This window comes from Sus scrofa, chromosome 2 (genome assembly GCF_054392235.1).
Source record: "Sus scrofa isolate SSC_HxYL_T2T_F1_AM1 chromosome 2, Sscrofa_HxYL_maternal_Yorkshire_Landrace_v2.0, whole genome shotgun sequence".
NCBI classification, from domain to species: Eukaryota; Metazoa; Chordata; class Mammalia; order Artiodactyla; family Suidae; genus Sus; species Sus scrofa.
Window position 1 is genome coordinate 110,129,340 of NC_139384.1, and position 21,907 is coordinate 110,151,246.

Genomic DNA, 21,907 nt, shown 5'->3' on the forward strand with positions numbered 1-21,907 from the left:
GTACATAACTATATCTTCATTGATTCTTATAAGGTTCTATAAATAATTTTTTTTCAGTTTGCTTAAATTCTCCCAGTTTCAAATATTTTCAAGCAAGTGCAAAATCTAAATATTTTACAGAAGATTCCCTCTAGAAAAATTCTATTGCATAGGGTCATGCTACCCACTGAGCAGGTGATTAGACACTGAAACATAGAGGCAGCTAAATGGAAGTAAAGAAGAGTGGTTTTGACCAAAATTCACAATCAGAGTTCTCCCACTGAATATGGCTGAAATGAGATAACATGCTAAGGAAGCAGAGGAATGAAGGGAAAAAAATAAGATGGAGTAAGGCTAGATAGTAAAGTGAAATCATTTGAAAATGAAAAAAAAAAATACTGGAGAACTGTGTAGATAATGGTAAATGTGCCACTGGACAGAAAAGACTTCAACATTTTAAAAGGAAGAAGGCAATCAATGGAAGAGAGGACAAAATTATGGACTTGACAGTCAGTTTAAATGTTAATGGGGAGTTCTGGAGCATGTAGGAGCAGCTGCTGACAGGAACTCAGGATACGTCAGTTTTAACTATCACCTCCAGCCAGTTGAGTCCCAAGTACTGTCTCTTGACTTAACCTTTTTCCTAAACTCCAGTTGGGTGGGTGGGCTTGTCACTCAGGGATACAAATTCAGCAACTGAGCTTCTATCCAACTTATCCTGCTATTATTAGTCTACAGACACATATCTATTTCTGTCAATTTGTCTCTGTTAACTTCACCATACACATGCTTCTCTTTTTCCACTTGCCTTCTAAAAATACACTACTTGATACATTGACAGTGTCACTACATGTGATTTGAAATCTAGAAACTTTCAAAGGAAAAATGTTGAATGGAAGAATGAACAAATTGATGGATGGATGGACACCTAAATTTGTTGACTACTTATTATCTGCCAAGTGCTATTCTAGTTGCTTTGCATATAGATGTGTCAAGAGTTAAATTCCCTGTCTTTATTGGTAGATACAGACAAAACAAACATAGTATATGCCCATTTGTGTTAAGAGCCATACACTATACAGTTGATCTCTCTTACCCATTCTGTCCATCTCCCAACCCCTTACCTCTCTGATAACCACTAATCAGTTCTCTTTCTGAGTTTATTTTATTATTTTAGATTCCATCTGAGTGAAATAATAGTATATGAAATAATGGTGCTCTATGTCCTTGTCTGATTTATTTCACTTAGCATAATATTCTCAAGCTGTATCTACTTGTTGGAAGAATATTTTTTATAGCTGAGTAGTATTCCATTCTGTGTGTGTGCTTTTTTACTCATTCACCCATCATTGGACACTTATGTTGTTTTCACATCTTGACTATATTATAAAAGTTGCAATGAACATAGAGGTGCATAGATTTTTTAAATTAGTGTTTTCATGTTTTTCAGATAAATATCCAAGAGTTGATATGATAGCTAGGTCCTATGGTAGTTCTGGTAATTTTTGAGGCATCTCCATAGTTTTTTCCATAGTGACTGCACCATTTTACACTTCCCAAAACAGTATGCAAGCTTTCCCTTTTCTCCATATCCTCTTCAATATTTTTATATCTTGTCTTTTCAATAATAGCTATTCTAAAAGGTGTGTGGTGATATCTCACTGTGGTTTTGATTTGTATTTCCCTGGTGATTAGTGATGTTGAGCATCTTTTCATCTACCTGTTGTCCTACTGCATGTCTTCTTTGGAAAAATGACTATTCAAGTCCTCTGCCCATTTTAACTGGATTGTACATTTTGTGGACATTAAATTGTATAAGTTATTTATACTAGATATTAAGCCTTTATCAGATATATGATTTGTTAGTAATCTTAAATTCAGTAGGTTGTCTTTTCATTTTGCTGATGGTGTCCTTAGATGTTCAGAAGCTTTTTATTTTGATGTGGTCATACTTCTTTAATTTTGCTTTTGCTTCCCTTGCCTTTGGAGTCACATTCACAAAAACATTGCTAAGACCAACATCATTCTAGGAATTTATGGACTCAGGTCTTACATTCAAGTCTTTAATTCACTTTGAGTTAATTTCTGTGTATAACGTAAGACAGTGGTCATCCTTTTACATGTGGCTGTCTAGCTTCCCAATACAATTTATTGAAGAGACTATCCTCACTCCACTGCATGTTCTTTGCTTCTTTGTCATAGGTTAATTTTCCACATATATATAAGTTTATTTCTGGGCTCTCAATTCAGTTCCATTAAGCTATGGGTCGAAAACAGACACAAGTGCTGGTACCATACTGCTTTGATTACTGCAGCTTTTTAGTATAGTTTGACACTAGGGAACATGATACGTCCAGCTTTTTACTTCTTTCTCAATATTTTTTGGCCATTTTTAGGATTATTTGTTATAGTTCTGTGAAATATGCCATTGGCATTTTGATAGGGATGATATTGAATCTGTAGATTGCTTTGGGTTATATGGACAATTTGTTATATGGAAAATAATCACAAAATGGTAAGAATAAATGCATGGATACTGATAAGAGGGCTATTATGATAGACAGTACAAGAATTGGTGGTCTTCCTAGAGTAGTAGTGGGAAAGGAAATTATTAACAGCAAAGGTTAACAATTGGATATGTGATGGAAAAGAGAAGAGTCAAAAAGGATTCTAAGATTTCTTTGCCCAAGTAACTGATAAAACAGAGCTCATATATCCTGACCTGAGGCAGAGAGAAGACAATTTAAAGCAAAAAATCAAAGTTATGTATTTTTAACACTTTTATTAAAATACTCATTACCTAACTTAAATTTCACTCTATAAGTATATATAATTTAATGATTTTTAGTAAAATTAGAGTTGTATAGTCATCAATCTAATTTTATTCCATTTCCGTTATCCCCTAAAAGATCTTTTGTGCCCTTGTGCAGAAAATTCTATATCTATCTCATGCCTGAAGCAATTTGGTAGATTTGCCTATTCTGGACATTTCATATAAATAGAATCATACAATATATAGACATTTTTATCTGGCTCCTTTCACTTAGTGTTATGTTTTGAGATTCATCCATGTTATACTATGTATCAGTACTTCATCCCTTTTTTATTGCTGAATAGTATTTCATTAAACAGATATGTTACCATTTCTTTCTTTGTTGTTTTCCAACTTTGGGGCTATTATAAATAATGCAATTTTGAACATTCACATACAATTCTTTGTAAAAACATATTTTTATTCCTTGTTTTTATTCTCCTTACAGAAGAATTGCTGGGCTGTATGGTAAATATGTGTCAAGTGTTTGGCTTTGAACTAGCATTCAGGTAGAGATATTGTGTAGGTATCTCATGTATTGGTCTAGAATTCAGGAAAGAGGTAAAGATAAAGTTCAAATTTAACATTATATACATGATTTCAAAACAACTGTTGGCTGCATAAGGTCAGATAGGTAGTAAGCGTACTTAAAAAAAGAGAAAGGTCTAAGGATTAACTCCTAGGGCATGCCAATTTAACAGTTAGGAAAATGATGAGAATTCATAAAAAGAGAGTAAGATAGAGCAAACAAGGAACAGCTAAAAGCAGACACTTTGTGTGTCTTGTGCATCATATCCTCTTGGCCAATGTCTAGGCTCGGCTGAAATTGTGGTAGACAATTCCAATCAATGCTAAAATCTTCCCAAGTTTTTCTACTTAACTGCTTCAAGGTTTTTTTTCCAAAATGAAACAAATTCACTCCAGCCCTAGTAGTGTATGAAATCAAGAATCCCACAGCAATTATTCAAAATGAGAAGATGGGACTCAAGATCATAAATGTCCCGGTCTCCTATCCTTTGACAAGATAAATTTTGAATTTCAGAATAATGAAAAGGCTGACTAGCATTGATTCAAGGGAAAAGAAGAGAAAAGAGAAGGAGGAAATTGAGATGCATACAGAATCTATTTCTGGGAATTTTGCTGCAAGGCAGAGGAGAAATGTGCCATCATGGTAAGTAGATAATCAATGAGATGGATCATGAGGGAGATTTGTTTTAAAGATGGAGAATGTTGTGTTTGTACAGTGGAAGAAACACTGAAAATGAAGGAAACAGGGGGGGATTGCTGAAGTATGTCTTTGAGTAGGTAAGGAGGTGTTCCATGGGGACAGAGACTGTTTAACTCATTTTTATGTCTATCACCTACCCATGTCTGACCCTAGCTGATACGCATTAAATGTTAAAATAAGTATTCAAAGTTTACAAAATTATTGTATAGCTTCATTCTGGCAGAAAAGAACAAAACAAAACAAAAACTAAACTAAATTTACCAGTGTTCCAATCATTATTGTAAGGTTTTACCTACTGTGTGATTTTGTTTGAGATACTTTTCTATTTAGACATGTGTTTTGAGACCTTTATCTCAGTACTTAAATGGAAAAAAAGAGAAAATTTCAGAGGCAAAATATAGTTGATATACCTATGCTAAAGATGTTTTGTTGTATCTTGCTGTGTAGCTAAAATATGCCTAACACTTCTGACTGCCACAAATACCTTTTTCACCGCATATGTATTTTCTACATATGTCCCCATATGCTTTCCTATATGCATACTTCCTGATCTTAGTCTTGGCTGGTAGATAAGGATACTCACCTTTTCCATCTCACTTGCTACAACTGGCTACCTCTTGTTTTGCAGCAAGTATGTCTTGCTATAAATCCACACCCAAGAATTTACAATTTCACTCACATCATTTCTCTTAGACCTAGTTTTGTGTCTGTGTAACTGGACTCCATAAGGCTTTTCAAAATCTATTCATACAGTTTTTTTAAGCCTCACTTTGGGGGAAGGAAGTCAAGAAGAGTAATTGAGTTCTTGGCCTCTCACTTTCACTTCATGCAGAGATATCTTAGGAAACATAAAAGGAGTTCCATTAATTTGCTTAATTAATTAATCAATTTTTATGTTAATTAAAGTGTATTTATGTAAAAAAATCACTGGGTAATATGCTTTCTAAGTTTCCAGGTCTAACATTCCATAAAAAAAAACTTTGAGAGTTTCTGTTGTGGCACAATGGAAATGAATCTAACTAGTATCCATGAGGATGCAGGTTCCATCGCTGACCTTGCTCAGTGGGTTGGGGATCCAGCATTGCTGTGAGCTGTGGTGTAGCTCACAGATGCAGCTAGGATCCTGAGTTGCTGTGGCTGTGGTGTATGCCAGCCTCTATAGCTCTTATTCGACCCCTAGCCTGGGAATTTCCACATGCCTTAGGTGCAACCATAAAAAGACAATAAAAAGAAAAAGAAAAAAATCTTTGAATGGTACTGTGTACATTAGTATTATTTTGATAATTATCAGAAGTGGAAGCTAATTTATCTATATTCTGGGGTCTGCAACATAGCTGCCAGTTTTGTTGGGAGTGTTGGGAAAGAGAAGTAGTGATCCTTGTAGGGACACAAAGGATAAAAAAAGACACCAGATGAGGGTGAACGAATCTGCTGATAGGCAAAGGCCATAAAAAAAAAAAATCAAACTATATTGCAGACAAACTTTGCTTAAGACCAAATTTTGTCTCTGAAATGTCAATTAGAGTGAATGGATTAAGATGGCAGAGTAGAAGGCCTGGGGCTCACCTTCTTTCATAAAAACAACAAAATTACAACCAAATGCTGAACAACCTTCAATCAAATGGACTGGAAATCTCAAAAAGAAATCCGACTCCAGAAGACAAAAAGGAGGCCACATCAAGATGGAAGGAGGGGCAATTATGCAATATAAGTGACCCAATACCTGTTGGATGGCAGCTCACAGACTGGAGAGTGACTATATCACAAAGATCACCTATAGGAGTGAGAGCTCTGAGCCCCACATCGGTTCTCCAAGCCTGGGGTTCTGGCATTGGGAAAAAAGCCCCAGGAGCATCTGGCATTCAAGGCCAGTGGGTCTTATGCACAGGAGCTCCAAAGGATTGGGAAAAGCAGAATCCCCATTCTTGAAAGGTGCACACAGGATTTTGTGTTCACTGGGTCCCAGGGCAAAGCAGAGACTCCACTGGAATCTGGTTCAGACCTGACTACAGTTCTTGGAGGATCACCTGGGAAAATGGGGGGTGACTGTAGCTCATTGTGGGGGAAGGACTTTGGAGGTGAGGGTCTCAGGAGTGTTCATGGCCATGTGTTACTCTGGAGGTGGCCATTTTGGGAAAATCTAGTCCCACCATCAGTGCTGAAAAGTCCCAGGCCAAACAATAATCTGGGTGGGATGACAGCCCCACCCATCAGTGAACAGGCTGCCTAAAGACCCCCCCAGGCACACAGCAACCTCTAACCTCACCGGAGACAAAGCTCCACCCACCAGAGGGTTAGGGATCAGTCCCACCTACTAGTGGACAGGCACTAGTGCCTCCCATCAGGAAGCCTACACCATGCTCCATACCAACTTCAGCCACAAGGGGGGCAGCCATCAGAAGTAAGAGAGGCTACAACACTATTGTCTGTAAAAAGGAGTCCACACCAAAAACCTATAAAAATGCAAAGACAGAGAATTATAACTCAGATAAAAGAGAAATAAAAAAACAAAAAAGCAGCCAAGTGATCTACAGATTATCAGCCTCCATGAAAAAGACTTTAGACTAATGATGCTGAAGATGATGCAAGACACTGAAAATAAACTGGAGGCAAAGATTGATAATTTACAGCAAACATTGAACAAAGAAATAAAAGATTTAAAACTTAAGCAAGAAGAGATGCAAAATACAATAACTGAAATTAAAAATTAATTACAAGCAACCAACAGCAGAATACAAGTGGCAAAAGAATGAATAAGAGAGGTGGAGGACAGACTAGTGGAAAACAATGATGCGGAACAGAAAAGAGAAAAAAGACTGAAAAGAAATGAAGACTCTCAGAGAACTCTGGGACAATGTTAAATGAACCAACATCCATATTATAGGGGTGCCAGAAAGAGAAAAGAGAGAGAAAGGGACAGAAAAATATTTGAAGAGATAATAGCTGAAAACTTTCCTAATATGGGAAAGGAACCACTCACTCAAATCCATGCAGCACAATGAGTACTATATAAAATAAGCATAAGGAGGAATACCCCAAGGCACATACTAATGAAACTTACCAAAATTAAAGACAAAGAGAAAATATTGAAAGCAGCTAGGGAAAAGAACAAATGACATACAAGGAAACCCCAATATGGTTATCAACAGTTTTTCAGCAGAAACTCTGCAGGCTAGAAGGGAGTGACTCAATATACTTAAAGTGATGAAAGGAAAAAAACTCCAACCAAGATTACTTTACCCAACAAGGCTTTCATTCAGATTTGATGGAGAAATCAAAAGCTTTGCAGTTAAGGAAAAGCTAAGAGAATTCAGCGACACTAAACCAGGTTTACAACAAATACTAAAGAAACTTCTCTAGGCAGAAAAGAAAAGGCCACAATTAGAAACAAAAATACCACAAATGACAAAGCTCTCCCAAAAATGCATACATACAGTAAAGGTAGGAAATCATCCATGCACAAATATGCTACCAAAATCAGAAATCATGTGAAGAGGAGGGTACAAATGCAGAACACTGGAGATGCACTTGCAATTAAGAGACCAACAACCTAAGACAATCACGTATATGTATAGACTCCTATATCAAAATTTCAGGGTAATTGCAGACCAAAAATCTGCAACTGACACACACAACTAAGAAAAATCAACTCAAATACAACACTAAAGATAGTCATCAAACCACAAGGGGAAGAGAACAAGAGAAGAATGGAAGAATAAAGAGCAACAAAACCAAATCCAAAACAGTTCATAAAATGGCAATAAGAACATACATATCAATAATTACCCTAAATGTAAATGGACTAAGTGCCCCCACAAAAAGACATAGACTTGCTGAATGGATACAAAGACAAGATCCATATATATGCTGTCTTCAAGAGACCCATTTCATTTCTAGGAACACATACAAATTGAAAGTGAGAGTATAGAAGAAAATATTCAATGCAAACGGATATCAAAAGAAAGCTGGAGTAGCGATACTCATATCAGACTAAATAGACCTTAAAATAAAGAATATTATGAGACAAAGAAAGATATTACATAATGATCAAAGGATGAATCCAAGTAGATTATATAATAATTGTAAATATATATGCACCCAACATATGATCACCTCAATATATAAGGCAACTGCTAACAACCTTAAAAGGAGAAATTGACAATAACACAATAATAGTGGGGGACTTACCACCACACTTTCAGCAATGGACAGATCATCCAGACAGAAAATCAACAAGGAAACACGGGACCTAAATGAAACATTAGACCAGATGGATTTAACAGATATGTAGGAGAGAGGACAAGATGGCGGAGGAGTAGGGGGACACGCTCACCCTCTCCCACAAACACAACAAAAATGCATATCTACAGAATAAATGACTCGCACAGAACAGCAACCAATCGCTGGCAGAGGAACCTAAACTCCAATAACAGCAAGAAGTTCGTGACATTACTGGGCAGAACGGGAGAAAAGAGGAGAGTGAGAGAAGGTGAATCCGAGCGGGACGGGCGCTCCTGAAAGGGAACTGCGGAGGAGAAAGGGATCCTGCACCCTGGAAAGTCACCTACCGGGGGAAAGATCAAACGAACCGGAGGAATCTCCAGATGCAGAGAAGAGTGTAGCAGTAAGTTGGAGTACGGAAAAGCCGACAAAGAACCCAACGGACCATCTGAACTACATGCACAGTCACCAAAAATTGAGACGCCTGGGTGGGGCCTGGGCAACGAATCCTCATCTCTGAAGGTTAGTCCCCGAGAGGGGGCTGGGGGACGCCTGGGTGGGGGCTGGGCACCGAGACCTCGGCTCCAGATGTTAGGCCCCAGGCTGAGGGGGCGGGGCGGAGCGGAAACTGCTTGGGAGGTCTAGAAACCATTTGACGGGGCAGAGACTGCCTGGGAGACTAGAAAACAAAGCTGTCGCAGAGGAAGGGAACAATACTCTAGGGGCAGGGAAGTGGAAAGCCGGATCAGAGGGAACCTGGGAGAAGAGCCTGGTCTGCACCCGTGCGGGGGAGGGGAGAGAAGAAGGGGTGGGTCCCCATAGAATACCCCCCACGCCACAGCAAGCTTACAGGCCCGCTAGCTAGCAGAAAGCTGTGCTTCCCAGTGCATCCCCTCCCCCCACCCCCGCCACCCCCTACGCTCTCACCGGACCTAGGGCTGCCTGCCATCCAGGAGGGCTGGCCTCAACAATTGCCTGAAGCCTAACACCACAGGGGCTGTCCCTGCACAGGCCTGCTTGCCCTTTGGAGGGGCTACACTTCCGCAGAGGAGCACCAAACACCACCAGCCCCCGAGAAAAGGCCTGCAGCCCAGAAAAGCTAGAACAACTTTAGCCAGGCTGTGAATAGATCGGCCTAATTCTCAGACGGTTTTTCTGAATCAGGTTGCCCTGGGGTGGTGCCTCTTGGGTCTCCAACGGCGCTGCTACCTACCTAAGCCCCCAGGGGATGCTCTAGTGGATCAGCTGCATAGGACTGCCAGCTCCAGGCAGGACCCCCTGCAGCCCAGAAAAGCTGCAACAAGCCTGGCTGAGTCGGGAAAAGATCTCAGACGGTTTTTCTGAGTCGGGCTGCCTTGGGGAGGAGCCTCTTGGGTCTCCAACGGCCCTGCTACCCGCCCAAGCCCCCAGGGGGTGCCCCACTCACATGAAATAACTGCTCAGCACCACCAGCCCCCTGGAAGAGCCCCTGCAGCCCAGAAAAGCTGCAACAAGCTGGGCCAGACTGTGAAAAGATCTGCTTACATTCTCAGGCTGTCCTTCTGAGTTGGGCTGCCCTAGGGAAGAGCCTCTTAGGTTCTCAGTGACCCAGATAGCTGCTCCAGCCCCCAGGGGGTGCTGCACTCCTGAGGAACAGCTGCCCAACACCGCCAACCCCCTGCAAGAACCCCACAGCCTAAAAACGCCAGAGCAAGCTCTGCATGACCAAGTGAAATCTGCTACCATTGTGGGGTGGACCTCCCAGTCCTGTCTGCCCTCAGGAAGTCCTCCTTTGCTTCAAAGAAACACTATTAGCCCCATCAACACTCCAGAAAAGACACACTGCCTCAAAAAAGATTGACCAACAACGCCAGCCCTCAGGAAATATTCCACGGCAGTGACAAGGCAAACACTGCCCGATAACAGAGAGTACAACTCCCTCAGGAGAAAGAAAACAACAAGCAAGATGAAGAAGCTGAGAAACCACCCCCAGTCAAACCAACAGGAGAACTCACCTAAAACAGTCAACAATGAAACAGATCTCTGCAGTCTGACAGACCTGGAGTTCAAAAGAGAAATAGTGAAAATACTGAAGGAATTCAGAGAAGATATGAACAGTAATGCAGATACCCTCAGAAAGGAACTAGAAAATATAAGGAGGAGCCAAGAAAAACTAGAACATTCATTTGCAGAGATGCAAACTGAACTAGGGGCAGTAAAAACCAGAATGAATAATGCAGAAGAATGAATCAGTGATATGGAAGATAGAGTAATGGAAATCACACAATCTGGTCAACAGACAGAAAAACGAATCAAAAAACTGGAAAGCAATATAAGAGACCTATGGGATAATATAAAGCGGACCAATCTACGCATAATAGGAATTCCAGAGGAGTAGAAAAAGATAAGGGGATGGAAAATATATTTGAAGAAATTATCGATGGAAACTTCCCAAATCTAAAGGATACTGGGTTCAAGATACAAGAAGCACAGAGGGCCCCAAACAAACTGAACCCAAACAGACCCACACCAAGACACATCATAATAAAAATGGCAAAAGTTAGTGATAAAGAGAGGATCCTAAAGGCAGCAAGAGAAAAACAATGTTACCTACAAGGGAACCCCCATAAGAATATCAGCTGATTTCTCTACAGAAACACTACAGGCCAGGAGGGAATGGCAAGAGATATTTAAAGTGCTCAAAGGAAAAAATATGCAACCTAGAATACTCTATCCAGCAAGAATATCATTTAAAATAGAAGGGGAAATAAAAATTTTTCCCAACAAACAAAAACTTAAAGAATACAGCAACACAAAACCCAGGTTAAAGGAAATATTGAAAGGGCTTCTCTAAACCAAAAAGAAAGGAAGGAAAGGGAAGAAAAAAGAAAAGAAAAAAAAAAGAAGAAGAGGAAGAACTAGGACTTGAGGAAACCGCAATCAGAGAGCAGTCACTCAAAAGAGCCAGCATACAGATTTAATCATGAACATGCTTCAAACAAAATAAAATTAAAAAGAAAAAAATAAAAAAGAGTCATCAGAACTATAAAATGTGTGCAAGGGATGTTAGGAAGTAAATAACCCTTTTTGTTTGTTTGTATGTCTCTCTTCTTAATTTTAATATAGTAATGAAGTGTTTGAACTGACAGGACCATCAGGCTAAAACACACAATTATGGGAAGGGGTTAGCATACTTAAAAAACAGGGCAACCACAAGCCAAAACCAAATATTGCATTTGCAAAAAATGAAAAAAAAATACACTCAAGCAGATAATAACAGGAGACCATCCAACCAAAAAAAAAAAAAAAAAAATGGAAGAATGGAGAACCATAGAATCAACTGGAACACGAGGTTCAAATGGCAATAAATAATCATCTATCAATTGTCACCTTAAATGTCAATGGACTGAATGCCCCAATCAAAAGACACAGACTGGCTGAGTGGATAAAAAGGCAAAAACCTTCAATATGCTGCCTACAAGAAACTCACCTTAGGACAAAAGATACATATAGATTGAAAGTGAAAGGGTGGGGAAAAATATTTCACGCCAATAGACATGACAGAAAAGCAGGAGTCGCAACGCTCATATCAGACAAAATAGACTTTAAAACAAAAGACATAAAGAAAGACAAAGAAGGACACTATTTAATGATTAAGGGATCCATCCAAGGAGAGGATGTTACTATCATCAATATATATGCCCCAAATATAGGAGCACCCAGATACATACAACAAATATTAAAAGACATAAAGGGAGATATTGATGAGAATACAATCATAGTAGGAGACCTTAATACCCCCCTCACATCAATGGACAGATCCTCTAGACAGAAAACCAATAAAGCAACAGAGATCCTAAAGGAAACAATAGAAAAGTTAGACTTCATTGATATCTTCAGGACACTACATCCAAAAAAAGCAGAATACACATTCTTCTCAAATGCTCATGGAACATTCTCAAGAATCGACCACATATTGGGACACAATGCGAATGAATTAGAAAAAGAAGAACAAAAAAGTCCTAAAGTCAGCAGAAGGAAGGAAATTATAAAGATCAAAGAAGAAATCAATAAAATAGAGACTCAAAAAACAATAGAGAAAATTAATAAAACCAAGAGCTGGTTCTTTGAAAAGGTGAACAAAATTGACAAACCCCTGGCCAGACTCACTAAAAAGAGGAGAGAAAGAACCCAAATAACCAAAATTATAAATGAAAAAGGAGAAATCACAACGGATACAGCAGAAATACAAAAAAACCATAAGAGAATACTATGAACAACTGTATGGCAACAAGTTTGACAATCTGGAAGAAATGGACAATTTTCTAGAATCTTACAGCCTGCCAAAACTGAATCAAGCAGAAACAGACCAACTGAACAGACCGATCACTAGAAATGAAATTGAAGAGGTCATAAAATCACTCCCTACAAATAAAAGTCCAGGACCAGTTGGCTTCACAGGTGAATTCTATCAAACATATAAAGAGGAATTGGTGCCCATCCTCCTTAAACTCTTTCAAAAGGTTGAAGAAGAAGGAATACTCCCAAAGACATTCTATGATGCCACCATCACCCTCATTCCAAAACCAGACAGAGATACCACCGAAGAAGAAAACTATCAGCCAATATCATTGATGAATATAGATGCAAAAATTCTCAACAAAATCTTAGCCAACCGAATCCAACAACATACCAAAAAAATTATATACCATGACCAGGTTGGGTTCAACCCAGGTTCACAAGGATGGTTCAACATACGCAAATCAATCAGCATCATACACCACATTAAGAAAAAAAAAGTCAAAAATCATATGATCATCTCAATAGACGCAGAAAAAGCATTTGACAAAGTCCAACATCCATTCATGATCAAGACCCTCGCCAAAGTGGGTATAGAGGGAACATTCCTGAATATAATCAAAGCCATTTATGAGAAACCCACAGCAAATGTAATACTCAATGGGGAAAAACTGAAAGCCTTCTCACTCAAATCTGGAACAAGACAGGGATGCCCACTCTCACCACTGCTCTTCAACATCGTTTTGGAAGTCCTAGCCACAGCAATTAGACAAACAGAAGAAATAAAAGGCACCCATATAGGAAGAGAAGAGATAAAACTGTCACTGTATGCAGATGACATGATACTATACATAGAAAACCCTAAGGACTCAGCCCAAAAACTATTTGAACTGATTAATAAATTCAGCAAAGTAGCAGGCTATAAGATTAACATTCAGAAGTCAGTTGCATTTCTGTATACCAGCAATGAAACATTAGAAAAGGAATACAAAAATACGATACCTTTTAAAATTGTACCTCACAAAATCAAATACCTCGGAATACACCTAACCAAGGAGGTAAAGGACCTATATGCCGAGAACTATAAAACTTTAATCAAAGAAATCAAAGAAGATGCAAAGAAATGGAAAGATATACCATGTTCCTGGATTGGAAAAATCAATATTGTGAAAATGGCCATCCTACCCAAAGCAATCTACAGATTCAATGCAATCCCTATCAAATTACCCATGACATTTTTCACAGAACTAGAACAAACAATCCAAACATTTATATGGAACCACAAAAGACCCAGAATCGCCAAAGCAATCCTGAGAAACAGAAACCAAGCAGGAGGCATAACTCTCCCAGACTTCAAGAAATACTACAAAGCCACAGTCATCAAAACAGTGTGGTACTGGTACCAAAACAGACACACAGACCAATGGAACAGAATAGAGAACCAGGAAATAAACCCTGACACCTATGGTCAATTAATCTTTGGCAAGGGAGGCAAGAACATAAAATGGGAACAGGAAAGTCTATTCAGCAAGCATTGCTGGGAAACCTGGACAGCTGCATGCAAAGCAATGAAACGAGAACACACCCTCACACCATGCACAAAAATAAACTCCAAATGGCTGAAAGACTTAAATATACGACAGGACACCATCAAACTCCTAGAAGAAAACATAGGCAAAACACTCTCTGACATCAACATCATGAATATTTTCTCAGGTCAGTCTCCCAAAGCAATAGAAATTAGAGCAAAAATAAACCCATGGGACCTCATCAAACTGAAAAGCTTTTGCACAGCAAAGGAAACCAAAAAGAAAACAAAAAGACAACTTACAGAATGGGAGAAAATAGTTTCAAATGATGCAATGGACAAGGGCTTAATCTCTAGAATATATAAGCAACTTATACAACTCAACAGCAAAAAAACCAATCAATCAATGAAAAAATGGGCAAAAGACCTGAATAGACTGTTCTCCAAAGAAGATATACAGATGGCCAACAAACACATGAAAAAATGCTCAACATCGCTGATTATAAGAGAAATGCAAATCAAAACTACCATGAGATACCACCTCACACCAGTCAGAATGGCCATCATTAATAAATCCACAAATAACAAGTGCTGGAGGGGCTATGGAGAAAAGGGAACCCTCCTGCACTGCTGGTGGGAATGTAAACTGGTACAGCCACTATGGAGAACAGTTTGGAGATACCTTGGAAATCTATACATAGAACTTCCATATGACCCCACAATCCTACTCTTGGGCATCTATCCGGACAAAGCTCTATTTAAAAGAGACACATGCACCCGCATGTTCATTGCAGCACTATTCACAATAGCCAGGACGTGGAAACAATCCAAATGTCCATCGACAGATGATTGGATTCGGAAGAAGTGGTATATATACACAACGGAATACTACTCAGCCATAAAAAAGGATGACATAATGCCATTTGCAGCAACATGGATGGAACTAGAGAATCTCATCCTGAGTGAAATGAGCCAGAAAGACAAAGACAAATACCATATGATATCACTTATAACTGGAATCTAATATCCAGCACAAATGAACATCTCCTCAGAAAAGAAAAACATGGACTTGGAGAAGAGACTTGTGGTTGCCTGATGGGAGGGGGAGGGAGGGGGAGGGATCGGGAGCTTGGGCTTATCAGACACAACTTCGAATAGATTTACAAGGAGATCCTGCTGAATAGCATTGAGAACTGTCTAGATACTCATGTTGCAACAGAACAAAGGATGGGGGAAAAACTGTAATTGTAATGTATACATGTAAGGATAACGTGACCCCCTTGCTGTACAGTGGGAAAATAAAAAAAAAAAAAAACAGATATTTATAGGACATTACTTCCAAAAGCAGCAGAATACACATTCTTCTCAAAAATACATGAAACATTCTCTAGGATGGATCACATTCTGGGCTACAAATTAAGCCTCGGTAATTTTAAGAAAATTGAAATCATATCAAGCATCTTTTCTGACCACAAAGCTACATGACTAGAAATCAACAAAAAGAAAAAAACTGCAAAAAATGTAAACACATTGGAGACTAAATGACATTCTACAAAACAACCAACGGATCACTGAAGAAATCAAAGAAATTAAAAAAAAAAAAAACCTAGAAGGAAATGACAGCAAAGATAAAACACTCCAAAACCTAAGGGATGCAGCAAAAGCTGTTCTAAGAGGGAAGTTTATTACAATACAAGCTTACCTCAGGAAATGAGAAAAACCTCAAATAAACAATGTAACTTTACATCTAAAGCAACTAACAAGAGAAGAACAGACAAGACCTAAAGTTAGAAGAAGGAAATAAATCATAAATATCACAAATAAACAGAAATGAAGAAAACCATAGAAAAAAAATCAATGAAACTAAAAGCTGGTTCTTTGAAAGATCAACAAAAATGATAAACCCTTAGCAATACTTATCAAGAAAAAAAGAGAGAGAACTCAAATCAATAAAATTAGAAATGAAAAAGGAGAAGTAACAATGGCCATCACAGAAATGCAAAGGATCATAACAGACTATTATGTGCAACTATATGCCCATAAAATGGAAAACCTAGAAGAAATGGAGAAATTCTTAGAAAAGTACAATCTTCTAAGAGTAAACCAAGATGAAATAGAAAAGATGAATGGACCAACCATAAGTACTGGAGTTGAAACTGTGATGAAAAAACTTTCAACAAACAAAAGTCCAGGACCAGACGGCTTCATAGGAGAATTCTATCAAACATTTAGAGAACAGCTAACATCTGTCCTTCAGAAAATTTTCCAAAAAAATTACAGAGGAATGAATACTCCCAAACTCATTCTATGGGGCCACCATCATCTTGATACCAAAACCTGACAAAGATAACAAAAAATAAAGAAAATTATAGTCCAATTTCACTAATGAACATAGATGCAAAAATCCTCAACAAAGTACTAGCAAACCGAATCTAACAGTACATTAAAAGGATTGTACATCATGATCAAGTGGGATTTATCCCAGGGATGCAAGGATTCTTCAATATCCACAAATCAATCAGTGTGATACACCACATTAACAAACTGAAGAATAAAACACATATGATCCTCTCAACAGGTACAGAAAAATCCTTTGACCAAATCCAACCCCCATTTCTGATAAAAATCCTTCGGAGAGTGGGCTTAGAGGGAACCTACCTCAATATAATAAAGGCCATATACAACAGACCCAGAGCTACCATCATTCTCAATGGTGAAAAGCTGAAAGAATTCCTACTGAGATCAAGAAAAAAACAAGGATGTCCACTCTCACCACTACTATTCAACATAGTTTTGGAAGTCCTAGCCAGGGAAATCAGAGAAGAAAAATAAATATAAAGAATCCAAATTGGGAAGGAAGAAGTAAAACTATCATTATTTGCAGATGACAGAATACTCTAACTAGAAAATCATAAAGACATTACCAGAAAACTGTTGAGTTCATCAATAAATTTGGCAAAGTCACAGGATACAAAATAAATAGAAATTAACTGAATTTCTATATACTAACAACAAAAGATCAGAAAGAGAAATTAGGGAAACAATCCCATTTACCATGACATTGAAAAGAATAAAATACTTAGGAATAAACCTACCTAAAGAGACAAAAGACCTGTACTCTGAAAACAATAAGATGCTGATAAAAGAAATCAAAGATGACACAAACGTATGGAAAGACATACCAAGCTCTTGGATTGGAAGATTATCAATATTATCAAAATGACTATACTGCACAAGGCAATCTACAGATTCAATGCAATCCCTGTCAAATTATCAAGGACATTTTTCACAGAACTCGAACAAAATATTTTAAAATTTGTTTGGGAGCACAAAAAACCCAGAATAGCCAAAGACATCCTGAAAAAGAAAAATGGAGCTGGAGGAATCAGGCTCCTGGACTTCAGACTATATTACAAAGCCACAGTCATCAAAACTGTATGGTACTGGCACAAAGACAGAAATATGGATCAGTGGAACAGGATAGAAAGTCCAGAATTAAACCCACACACCTGGAGTCAATTAACATATGACAAAGGAGGCAAGAATATACAATGGAGAAAAGACCAGTCCCTCAATAAGGGGTGCTGGGAAAACTGGACAGCCACATGTAAAAGAATGAAATTAGAACACTCCCTAACACCATACACAAAATCAGCTCAAAATGGATTAAAGACCTAAATACAAGACCAGATACTATAAAACTCTTAGAGGAAACATAGGCCAAACACTCTCTGACATAAAACGACAGCAATGTATTCTCAGATCCACCCCTTAGAGTAATGACAATAAACACAAAAATAAACAAATGGGACTTAAAAGTTTCTGAACAGCAAAGGAAACCCTAAACAAAACAAAAAGACAACCCACAGAATGGGAGAGAACATCTGCAGATGAGGTGACTGACAAAGGATTAATCTCCAAAACTTATAAACACCTCCTACTGCTCAATACCAAAAAAAAAAAAAAACAAACAACAAGCCCATCAAAAAATGTGCAGAAGATCTAAACAGACAATTCTCCAAGAAGACATACAGACGGCCAAAAAAGACATGAAAAGATGTTCAGCATCACTCATTATTAGAGATACACAAATCAAAACCACCATGAGGTACCACCTTACACCAGCCAGAAGAGCCATCATCTAAAAGTTTGCAAACAATAAATGCTAGAGAGGGTGTGGAGAAAAGGGAACCCTATTACACTGTTTGTGGAAATGTAAAATGGTGCAACCATTGTGGAAAACAGTATGGATATTTCTTAGAAAACTAAAAATAGAATTACCATTTGATCCAGCAATCCCACTCCTGGGCATCTATGAAGAGAAAACCATTCCTTGAAAAGATACATATACTCCAATGTTTATTGCAACACTATATACAGTAGCTAAGACATGGAAGCAACCTAAATGCCCATCGACAGAGGAGTAGATAAAGAAGATGTGGTACATATATACAATGAAATATTACTCAGCCATTAAAAGGAAAGAAATAATGGCATTTGCAGCAACATGGATGGACCAAGAAATTATCATGCTAAGTGAAATTAGTCAGACAGTGAGACACCGACATCATATGCTATCACTTACATGTGGAATATAAAAAAAGGACACAGTGAACTTCTTTGCAGAACAGATACTGACTCACAGACTTTGTAAAACTTATGGTCTCCAAATGAGACAGTTTGGGGGTGGGGGAATGGGCTGGGGATTTGGGATGGTAATGCTATAAAATTGGGTTGTGATGATTGTTGTACAACTATAAATGTAATATTTAAAAAATCAACTATAAATAAAATGTCAGAATATTCAAATAACAGAGGGTAAACATATAAATACATATATGCAAGTGTATCCACATATGTATGCACACATTTTATACAGGCACCTATGGTTTATAATATTCTAATAGGAGAGAATGGTACAATGTCTAAATCCATGACTCATAACCTCTGAAAATAGTCTAGACAAAAAGTAAGAAAAATAACTTCCTGATTCGGTTTCTAAAACATCTACATAGATATACATACACAGATGAAACATGGTGCTTATGTACTCAAGAATTCATTCATTTTTTTGAATACAATTTGGAGATTCAAACATATTAAATGAACATGCTGTATCCCCACACACAAAATACAAGACCTCATCCTAAGTTAGTTTTCCATTGGTCATAAGTTCCCCTTTAGAGGAGTCAGCACTTTATCTAAAGCAAATCTCAAAACTGTAAACAATATCTACCACAAAATAAAGATGTAAAGCTTATCCATTTCTTTAAAAAAACAAAAACAGGTAAACTTTTTTTTTAGATAAGCATTAGGGTACTACGTAAATTTTTACATTGTTAAGTATATGCTTCGATTTTCTGTGGTTTCCTTGAACAGTTTATATTTTTTATGCCAAAAGACCACAGTCTGTTTTATATGAATCAGTCCAGAAAACACAGCTGAGAAAGTGGATTCTAAGGAGTCCACAATTTTCCTATAGATTTGTTTGAGAAATATCTTAATATTTCATAGTATGTCAACATTCTTATGTCTTTCTATCATGTGGCATTATACATTTTTTTTGTACAGTTTACTTCATAAGCTTATCAGTTACAATGTAAACTTAAAGTAAGTCTTGTCCTCAAACCATCACCTCAAGGCACATGATTATAAATTAAAAACAACTTCCGTTATTTTTCCATAATGAAATTGAACTTTATGACTATAGTTTTGGTACATTATTTTCATGATTTTTAAGACAATAGCAGTAATATAATTACTGCTTACAAAAACATACATTTTTTTTTTCTTCTTTTTAGGGCCATACCCACAGCATATGGAAGTTCCCAGGCTAGGGACTGAATAGGAGCTGCAGCTGCTGGCCTACACTACAGCCTCAGCAATGCTGAATCCAAGTTCTATCTGTGACCTACACTGCAGCTTGAGGCAACGCCAGATCCTTAACCCATCAAGCAAGGCCAGGGATGGAAGCCATGTCTTCACAGAGACAACGTCTAAGCCTTAACTTTCTGAGCAACAATCGAAACTCCCAGATAGAGATTTTTATAATCAATACTAACTAACCTTGTTTTATCCCATGTATGTAAAATTAGAATATAGCTCTGGAATTGGGATCAAAAAGTGAAACTGATTTTTATATATCTTTAAAATGTTTTAGAATATAGCCTAAATTTTGTCTAAATTCAACTGGAGCTACTGTATTTTGCAGCTAGATTAACTTTGTGACTTTGAAAAGTTCTCCACATTGCTTTTTATACATCAACTTCACCATGCAACAGAGGTGACTGAGAGACATACTTTGTTGGTTAAAAATATTAGAGTAAGCACTGTCCTCCATGCAATTTTCAAATAAGAATCAATCAAATCTTGTGTAGCAATGAGTAAATTTTCACTCAATTTTAACCAGCTTGGCTCCTCCGAAGGTTAAGGTAGTTTAATGGTTGAAAGCACACTGTAGTGAAACTAGCTGCCCAAGTCAAAGGGTACAGAATTAGGATTTCATTTCATTTTAGCTATTGCCATGTCTGTTTTCTGTCCAAGCTGCCCTTGCTGCCATTTAACCCATGCTTTTAAAGACAAGAGGGGTTGAGAACTTGAGGGCCTCTGGCTTCATTTTAACAAGGTGTCACTAGCACTTTGGTATATAATTTGTCATAAATGTCAGAGGTCACTGGATGCTCAAAACCTACAGCCAGCAGATGGTCATTATGACAGAAGTTATGTTTCAAAGACAAAGGATGCATTGTGGTATTTATTTTAGGGTGTTAGTGTTACACTTCAGAATACACCTGAGAAGATTCTAGTTTAAATCAAATCATTCTTGTGGTTGACTGCTCAAGTGGTAGTAACAAGAGATGGAGTGGCTTTCAAAAATATTCCATTTGGTTATTCTGGTCTAAAATTTATACCACACAATTCTTTATTTATCTCCTCATGCTCTAACACTGATTATGGATTTCCTAGTTCTTATTTGTGTGTAGAGTTAATAAAAACAAAATTAAGTAAAAAATTATAATTAAGTAAAAATTATTAAAATATGTTCATAGGAATGACTATATCTAGCAGCCAGACCATTGAAATTATATAAAATGTTGCGATATAGATGAATTTCTATACTATAGTTAAATATTATCCAATATTAGCAGTGTCAGTAAAAAAAAAAAAATAGAAAATATTTTGTCAGATTCCATTACACTTCTACATGTGTTTGTAAGTTTAAACTTTACTAATTTCTTCATTATCTTACCCTAGTTTTTACTTATGCCATTTTATTCTAAACAATTAGCAATTTGGATAGGTCCTAAGAGCTAATATTAAAAAAGGAAAACTCAAATCTCACCATGTTTCCATCAGGCCACTCCAACGAAACTGGTGAAATAACTTTTTGTTAAATAAAGAGGTATGCAAATTCTCAAAAAACACTTTTTGTTCTTAAAATCGTGAGTTTAGCAGAAAGAAGCCATGGACATAATTAGTCCAAATGGATAAAAAGATACGCATTTCTGTTAAAATTCATGATCATGAAGAGAGTAGATCATGAAGATAGAAGTATCTTGAGAGTGGCTGAAAACAAAGAGAAATCCTAGTGTTGCCCAAGTAGAAGTGCACAGCTAAATGCCTGAGTACACAAAAAAATGTGAATACAGGTGTATCTCTTAATACATGTGATAATTTATACAAACCCCAGGAAGGATGTTGACGGTAGCTGCAAGAACTTCAGTTATCCACGTATCTATGAGATCACCAACTGAATTAAAACTTAAACTTCCTGTGAACACAAAATTCTGTACTACACTTGCTGATAACTTTTCTCACAAAAGATAGAGGGGCATTAAGAATTGTTACTATGAAATTCACT

The 21,907-nt window shown here is 37.5% G+C and overlaps 1 protein-coding gene and 1 long non-coding RNA gene across 3 annotated transcripts in view; one reads left to right on the plus strand and one right to left on the minus strand.

Moving 5' to 3' along the window:
- LOC102157568 (uncharacterized) overlaps positions 1-21,907 on the minus strand; it is a 1,229,235-nt gene that overhangs the window by 414,277 nt on the left and 793,051 nt on the right. The gene's annotated exons all lie outside the window — the stretch shown is intronic.
- Positions 1-21,907, plus strand: part of LOC146405644 (uncharacterized) — a 290,811-nt gene that overhangs the window by 15,793 nt on the left and 253,111 nt on the right. The window contains exon 3 of the long non-coding RNA XR_014838368.1: positions 3,834-3,962. This is a non-coding gene — a long non-coding RNA (uncharacterized LOC146405644). The remainder of the gene's footprint in view (positions 1-3,833; positions 3,963-21,907) is intronic.